The sequence below is a fragment of the Dasypus novemcinctus genome, chromosome 9, assembly GCF_030445035.2.
Source record: "Dasypus novemcinctus isolate mDasNov1 chromosome 9, mDasNov1.1.hap2, whole genome shotgun sequence".
In the NCBI taxonomy this organism is placed as follows: Eukaryota; Metazoa; Chordata; class Mammalia; order Cingulata; family Dasypodidae; genus Dasypus; species Dasypus novemcinctus.
In genome coordinates this window covers 40,539,175-40,547,384 of record NC_080681.1, presented here as the reverse complement: position 1 = coordinate 40,547,384, position 8,210 = coordinate 40,539,175, and positions in this window count along the sequence as shown.

Genomic DNA, 8,210 nt, shown 5'->3' with positions numbered 1-8,210 from the left:
AAAACAAGACACTAAGAGTGATTGAGTCTGCCACGATGGAAGGCCAGATCATTTTTCTTCTTTATACTTGTTTGCATTTTCCCAATATTCTAAAATGAGTGTTACTTTTGTAGTGGAAAAATAATAAAGCTTAAATTATTTGTATTTTTTCAAAATTAATGGTGATATGTTGAAGATTTTCTCTTTGAAACTGAAAAAAAGTCAAGGATGCTTGCTCTCATTACTTCTCCTCAGCATCCTACTGGAGATCCTAGGTAGCACAGTAAGGCAATAAAACAATAGGAAGGATAAAGATTAGAAAGAAAGAAACAAAAGTGCCATTGTTGTCAGATGATATTACAGTTTACCTAGAAAATCCAAAATTATCTACAAATAACTATTTTTAAAAAGGGAATTTAGTAAGATTGCTGAAAACTATATACAAAATTAATATTAGTAGCTGTCTTTCTATATACTAGTACAAGCAGTTAGGAAATGAAAATTTTCAAATTTTATAAAATATAATATCACAAAAAAAAATCAAGAATATACCTAGGAATAAGTATAACAAAAGATGTTTAAGATACCTAAAGGAAATACTATTTAAATTATTTGTGTGTGTGTGAGAGACATTAAATAAGACCTAATAAATGGAATGGAACATTTCAGGTTCATGGATAGGATAACTGAATATTATATACATGTCAATTCTTTTCAAATTAGTTTATAAATTCAGTATAACCCCCATAAAAATCCAAGTTTTTTTAAAACTTGACATGCTGGTTTTAAATTCATAGTGAACTGCAATGAAATAAGAATAGCCAGGATACAGATGAAGAATAAGGTAAAAAAAAATTATCTACCTTTTATTAAGATTAATTTATAAACATATCAGTTAAGATTGTGAGGTATTGGAGCAGGTAAAGACAGACTGACAATAAAAACAGAATAGCATCTGGCACAGGGACAGGCTTCTAGGGAGTGAGTGCTCATCTTGTCATACAGTGTTATATCATTTGGTGGAGACCCATACAATGAGTGGGAAGATGTACCCCCATCCTGGGGAGACCTGATGTTCTCAAACATAGGGAATGGTGTTTCCCCAATGGGGGAGGACAGTCTAGTGTGTCACGTCCTCAGCATTGTTCCAAGTATCTGTGAATCTGATCCTTCAAGCAGTGAAGCTTGGTTGTCACTGTGGGCTCTGAGGGGGGGGGGGGGGGGGGAAGGAATAGAATAGATGGAAGCAGGGTAACTGGGGGGCAATGGAAGTGTTCCACAAGATCGTGCAATGAAGGATATAGGACATGTTAAATTTCACCAAAATGTATAAAAGTCTACAGGCTAAAATGTAAACCATAATGTAACTAAAAATTTAGAAAATTGTACAGTCTAAAATATAAACCATAATGTAAACCAAAATGGAACCGTGTTTGGTAGCTATGTTTCAATATCTGTACATCAGCTGCAGCAAATATAACATGAACATATAAAAAGATCATTGCTGGGGAGGGGGGAAAAAGGGTTTGATGTTGAATATATGGGAGTCCCCTATATTGTATAGGTGACTTTACTGTAGTCTAAAACTGAAGACAAAATAAAAAAATTTTTAAAAAAAGAATGTAGACACTGACAAAGGAATGAAAGAAATTGCCTTGCCACTGTACATACAGGGCAACACCTATTACAGTGATGAAGGGCAAAACATCAAAAACAAAATTTTATGATCTTTTTCATTTTTTAATACCTCAATTTATTTTTTAGTTTTTCTAAATTACTATGTATTCTATTTCTAATTTTTAAACCTGTAATTACTATTTCATTTTCCTACTAATTGAATTTGGCAATATATTAGGCTTCATTTTTGAAGAAGTTTTGAAACACAGAGGGGTTCTACTATGGCAGGGGAGGAAAACTGGTGTTGGGTGTTATTGATGGGGGACACATGGTTGGGAGGGAGTTCTCCAGGGCATGTATATAGGGTATAGAAAAATGTTCAGATATTCATTGGGTATTTTCATAGTAGTTACAATTACAAATGACAACTGAGGGAGTGCTGCATTCCTACCCAGGGGAGCTCTGTCACATTCCCCAATGGAACAGCAACAATCCCCAAGTGCAAGGGCAAAGACCAGTGAAGAAGGATGGTCCAATGATGAGCGTTGATACTGATGACTATGCTTACGAGCCTATGTACCTGAAATTTCAACTAGGACTAGAGCTGCAGGGTACCTAAGAGTTACGTCCTTAGAGCCTCCATGTTGCTCAAATGTGGCCACTCTCTAAGTCAAACTCAGCATGTAAATGCATTACCTTCCCCCCAGCCTGGGACATGACTCCCAGGGATGAGTCTCCCTGGCACTGAGGGATCACTACCAGTCACTAGCTGGTAATGCAACTAGAAAAATACCTTGATTAAAAGGGGGATAATGGTAAAGACAAAAGAGTTTATATGACTAAGTCTTCAAAAAAGAGTTGGGAGGTCATCAAAGGAGTTGCGCTTATGCACATCTCAGTAGGATCCCAAAGAGAGTTAAAGTAGATACAACCCCAGGTACTGGTGTTCCTGAGGGCTATGAAAACGCACAGGTTCTACGGTCATGGCAGATGGCTCTGGAGTTCAGTGCCTTGTCAGTGGGCCCTACTTTGGAATTTGTGTTTCTGAGTGTGATGGCGTTGGACTCAAATATGACCTTTCTACACATGCCTCTTCTGTCACTTTTACTGAACCTGTGGTTGGCACTGGGGTTGGTGTATATTCAGGAGACTTGAATTTCTGGACAGGCCATGTGACAGCTGGGCCCTGAGCCTCAGCAGAGTTGAAACTCCTACTCTCCGGTTTGTTGGACTTACCCAGGTCAGCTAACAGGGAGGTAAAGATGGTCAATCAACATGCCAGGCAACCAAGAGCGCCTGAAACTTCAAGCAGGTGAATCACATCCATCAACCATGAGGGATCTAAGCACCCCCTCTGTTTAGAGGTAGAGTGGGCATACCAGCCCAGGGTCCACAGGATGGAGGAATAAAATATGGATTAGAGTGGATTTACTGGTATTCTACTATAGTACTACTGTTGTTCTATAGTAGAACAACTGAAGAAATTATATCATTGATGTGGAGACAGTGGCCATGGTAGTTGCTGAGGGCAGGGAGAGGGAAGAAGAGATGTGATGTGGTGGGCATTTTCGGAACTTGGAGTTGTCCTAAATGATATTGCAGGGACAGATGCAGGATATTACATATCCTGCCATAACCCACTGAGTGGACTGGGGGAGAGTCTAAACTACAATGTAAACTGTAATCCATGTGGTGCATCAGTGCTCCAAAAAGTATTCACCAAATGCAATGAAAGTGCCACAATGATGAGAGAGGTTGTTGATGTGGGAGGAGTGGGGTGGGGAAGGGTGTGGGGTATATGGGAACCTCTTACATTTTTTAATGTAACATTTTTTGTGATCTATGTATCTTTTTTAAAAAAGGGAATTAAATTTTTAAAATTCAAAAAAAAAAAAGGTAATGTCTGGATTTTGAGAAAAAGCAGAATAGTTTAGAAATTACACACAGTCATGCTGACACAGTATATGTCAGAGATGGCACTGCATATCAGTGGGGAAAAGAATACTTTTCAAGAAATGTATAAATGATGACTGAAACATAAGGAAAAATAAAATTGACCCCCTACTTCACACTATACATAAACATCGGGGGAGCAGATGTGGCTCAAGTGGTTGAGCGCCTGCTTCCCACACATGAGGCCCTGGTTCAATCCCCAAGCCCAGGACCTAAAAAAAAAAAAATTCAATTTCAAGTTTATTAAAGATCTAATTTTAATGGCCAAACTATAAATCTTTGAAAAAATTATATCAAAGAGTATCTTCATGACTTCCAGATGGAAGAGGATTTCTTAAAGAAGATATAAAATGCATAACATAATGGAAATAAATTAATGAATCTGACTTCACTAAAAATCAAGAACTTTTGTCCATCAAAAAAAAACCATAAAAAGCTGTGAAGGACAGACCACAAAGTGGGAGAAAAAATTTATAAACAAATAAGAAAAAGGTTTAGAGAAGTAGATATGGCTCAAGTGATAGGGCTTCCGCCTACACTGGCGCCTCCTGGTGAAAAAGAAGAGAAAGCATGCCTGCACAGTAAGCCAGTGCCCACGTGGTGAGCCGAGTGCCCATGCGGTAGCCTAGTGCACACACAGTGAGCCAAGGGCCCATGTGAGGACCTGTGTGGCGAGCTGCATGCCCACGTTGTAAGCCAGGGCCTGCACAAATGAGTCACACAGCCAAATGATAATGCAACGAAAGAGAGACAAAGGGGAGAGTCAAGGTGAAGTGCAGTAGAGACCAGGAACTGAGGTAGCGCAGTTGACAGGGAACCTCTCTTCACATCAGAGGTCCCCAGGATCGAATCCCAGAGAATCCTAAAGGAGAAAAAATGAGAAGAGAAGACAAAAAGAGAAATAGATACAGAAGATCACACAGCAAATGGACGTAGACAACAAAAACAGCAGGGCAGGGGGAGAGGAAAGGGGAGAAATAAATAAATCTTTAAAAAAAAAAGTTTACTATCCAAAATAGTATCCTTCAAATCAATAAGAAAAAATAGACTATAGGGAAAAATGCACAAATTATGTAATAAGTGCTCTACTTAAGAAAATATCCAAAGGCTAATTAACATATAAACTTATTTGTAACCAGAGAGATGCAAATTAAAGCCTCAAGATAATAATATACTTCCACAAGATTAGCAAAAATGTGAAAATATCAAGTGCTGAGAAGAATGTAAAGCTAGAGAACCTCTCATACACTGCTGGGGGCAGTGCAAATTTGATCAAGCATTTTAGAAATGTTTGGCAAAACACCTTTATCTAGTAAATTTGAAGAAATATAAACCCATGATCCAGTACCACAATTCCATTTGAGCCAGGATAAATATACAAGAATTTTCATTGTAGCTTTGTTTGTAATAGAAAAAAATATTTGAACAATGTAAATACCCTTCAATTAAAGAATGGATAAGTAAATTATGGAGTATTTATGCAGTGGAATATTATGTAGCAATGAAAATGCATAAGCCAGAGATACACCCTACAATACAGAAGAATCTTTCAAATATAATATTGAGTGGAGAAAAGCAATACAGAAAAGAATATACATGATTATATTTGACGAGACTTCACAAGCAGGCAACACTATACTGTTTAGGGATATACATGTGAGATGATAACAAAGAAAAGGAAATGAATACCAGAAAAGTCAGAAGAGCAATTGCCCTAAGTGGGGAGGAAAAGGGTTGTGATCAGGATAGGGCATCCAGAGGGGTTCTGGGGCACTAGCAGTATTCTGTTTTTCGTCTTGACTGGTGGTTACACAGAAGTGTGCTTTGTAACATTTTGTTAAACTTTGAATAAATGTTTTACACACTTTCTGAATATATTATACACAATTAATAAAAAATTAAAAAGAGTTACCTGAAATATATAAAGAGAATCATCAAAATGAAGAAAGTTTTGGTACAAACTTTTTCTAAATTATACTTGGCTACCAAAACAATGAAATACAATCTTTGTTTCATTTATATTTAACAAGTTATTGCATAAAATAATGAATTCTCACCATGTTCTGACTTGTATGACGTATATGGCTGTCATTCTGAGAATTTCCATCTGTAAGATATCAAAGTAACTTTAAGGATTTAAGCAATTCATCTCTCATTTAGAAAAGATATTTCACACCCTAAGAATTTTAGTGAATCATACAGAATGGTTGGAATTGAGTCATAAACAGATTACACCTTAATGTTCAAATCCTGATAGTTTAAAAATAAAGAAAAGGGGCATTCAATCTTCATGTAGTGATGAGAAAAAATTAGATCCTAAACAAGAATTCTAAGTTCCTAGAAAAATAAGTCACTTAGACTGTAAACCATTTAAAAATTATTCTTAATTATGAAAGTGTCCAAGAATCAGAATATAGTTCATCTATTCTCATCTACATGCCACTATACTAGAAATGATTTATAGAGCTTTAGCAGTCACTGAGAAGAGTAAGATTTCTACATAGTAAGAAAAAAAGGAATAAAACATATAAAAATTGGTAAGATACAAAACTGTAACTATTTGCATGTGACATAGAAAATCCAGTTGAATAACAATTAAAACTAATATGAGAGCTCTATAAAGTTACCAGCATGAGATCAAATTATAAAAATTAATAGTATTCCTCTATACTATCAATAACCTACCATTAGAAACTTAAATAATGGATCATTTATAATAGCAACAAAAACTAGAAGGTATCTAGAAATTTACCTTAAAAAGAAAGGATAAGACATTTTTGGAAAGAAATTTTATTAAAGAAGGATTTGAACAGAGTTATTCCATGTTCGTATGCTAATTATCCCCAAAATAATGTACAAATAAATTCAATGCAATTTTATGGTAGCCATCCTCCAAGATGGCCCATGGTATAGTCCCCTCTCTTAAATCCAGATTTTTAGACTGAGATGAACTGTATTGGAGGAACTGTACTTCAGGATCTACACCCTAAGAGCCTCATCTACCCCTGGACCTAATTTAATAATAAAATGAGATTCTAGATTTTAAGCTGATACTGTAACAGGATGAGACTTTTGTGAGCTTTGGCAGGAGGTTGAGTGTATTTTGCATGTGAACGAAACCTTAATTATGGGAGGCGAGAGGATCACCTGAAGTAGCCAGCTTTCAAAATGGTCCTTGGGTAGTCCCCCCCACATACAGTAAAGGGAGCTGACTTGTGTAACCAATAGGATATTTCAGGAATGTTTGAATGAGACTTCTGAAGCTAGGTCATAAATGATATTGAAGCTTTCACTTTACTATTTCCTGGATCACTTGCTCCAGAGATAGCAAATAAAACTCTAGCAGCCTTATGGAGAAGTCTATATGGCAAGGAACTGATACTGCCATCTGCCAGAACAACTGGCCAGCCATGTGAGTGAACCAAATTAGTAGACATCCTCCAGACCCAGGCAAGCCTTCAGATTACTTTGACCACAACCGACATCTTGACTGCATCCTCACAAGAGACCTAAAGCCAGCTAAACTGCTCCTGAATTCGTGATCTAAAAAAGCTATGTATAGGGGACATAATAATGTTCTGATATATGTTGGGTATTTTTATAGAAGTTACAGTCACAAATGTCAACTGAGGGAGTGCTGAGTTCCTACCCAGGGGAGCTCTGTCACATTTTTCAATGGAACAATAACTCCCCAAGTGCAATGGCAAAGACCAACAAGGAAGGATGGTCCAATAATGAGCCCTTGATACTGATGACCATGCTCATGAGCCTGTGTACCTCAAATATAAACTAGGCCTAGAGCTACAGGGTGCCTAAGAGTTACCTCCTGAGAGCCTCCATGTTGCTCAAATGTGGCCACTCTCTAAGCCAAACTCAGCATGTAAATGCATTACCCAGTGTGGGACATGACTCCTGGGGCTGAGTCTCCCTGGTGCCAAGGGATTATTACCAATCACTAACTGGTGATGCAACTAGAAGAGACCTTGAATAAAAGGGTCAACTCTTACCAACAGAATATCTCAGCCTACATGTTGGATCAAGAGTTAAATACTGCTTTTTGGCCTTAAATAAAAGGGGGAAATAGCAAAGACAAACGAGTTTATATGACTAAGTGTCTTTCAAAAAGAGTCAGAAGGGAAGCGGACTTGGCCCAGTGGTTAGGGCGTCCGTCTACCACATGGGAGGTCCGTGGTTCAAACCCCGGGCCTCCTTGACCCGTGTGGAGCTGGCCCACACGCAGTGCTGATGCACGCAAGGAGTACCATGCCATGCAGGGGTGTCCCCCGCGTAGGGGAGCCCCACGCGCAAGGAGTGCGCCCCGTAAGGACAGCCACCCAGCGCAGAAGAAAATTAAGCCTGCCCAGCAATGGTGCCTCACACAAAGAGAACTGATGCAGCAAGATGACGCAATAAAAAGAGACACAGATTCCCGTGCCGCTGACAACAACAGGAGCGGACAAAGAACACACAGCAAAATGGACACAGAGAACAGACATGGCGGGGGGGGGGGGGGGAATAAATAAATAAATCTTAAAAAAAAAAAAGAGTCAGAAGGTCATCAGAGGGGTCACGCTTACGCACACTTCAGCAACACCACAGAGAAAACCAAAGTAGGTACAACTCTAGGTGCTGGTTCTCCTGAAGGCTACAGAGATCCACAG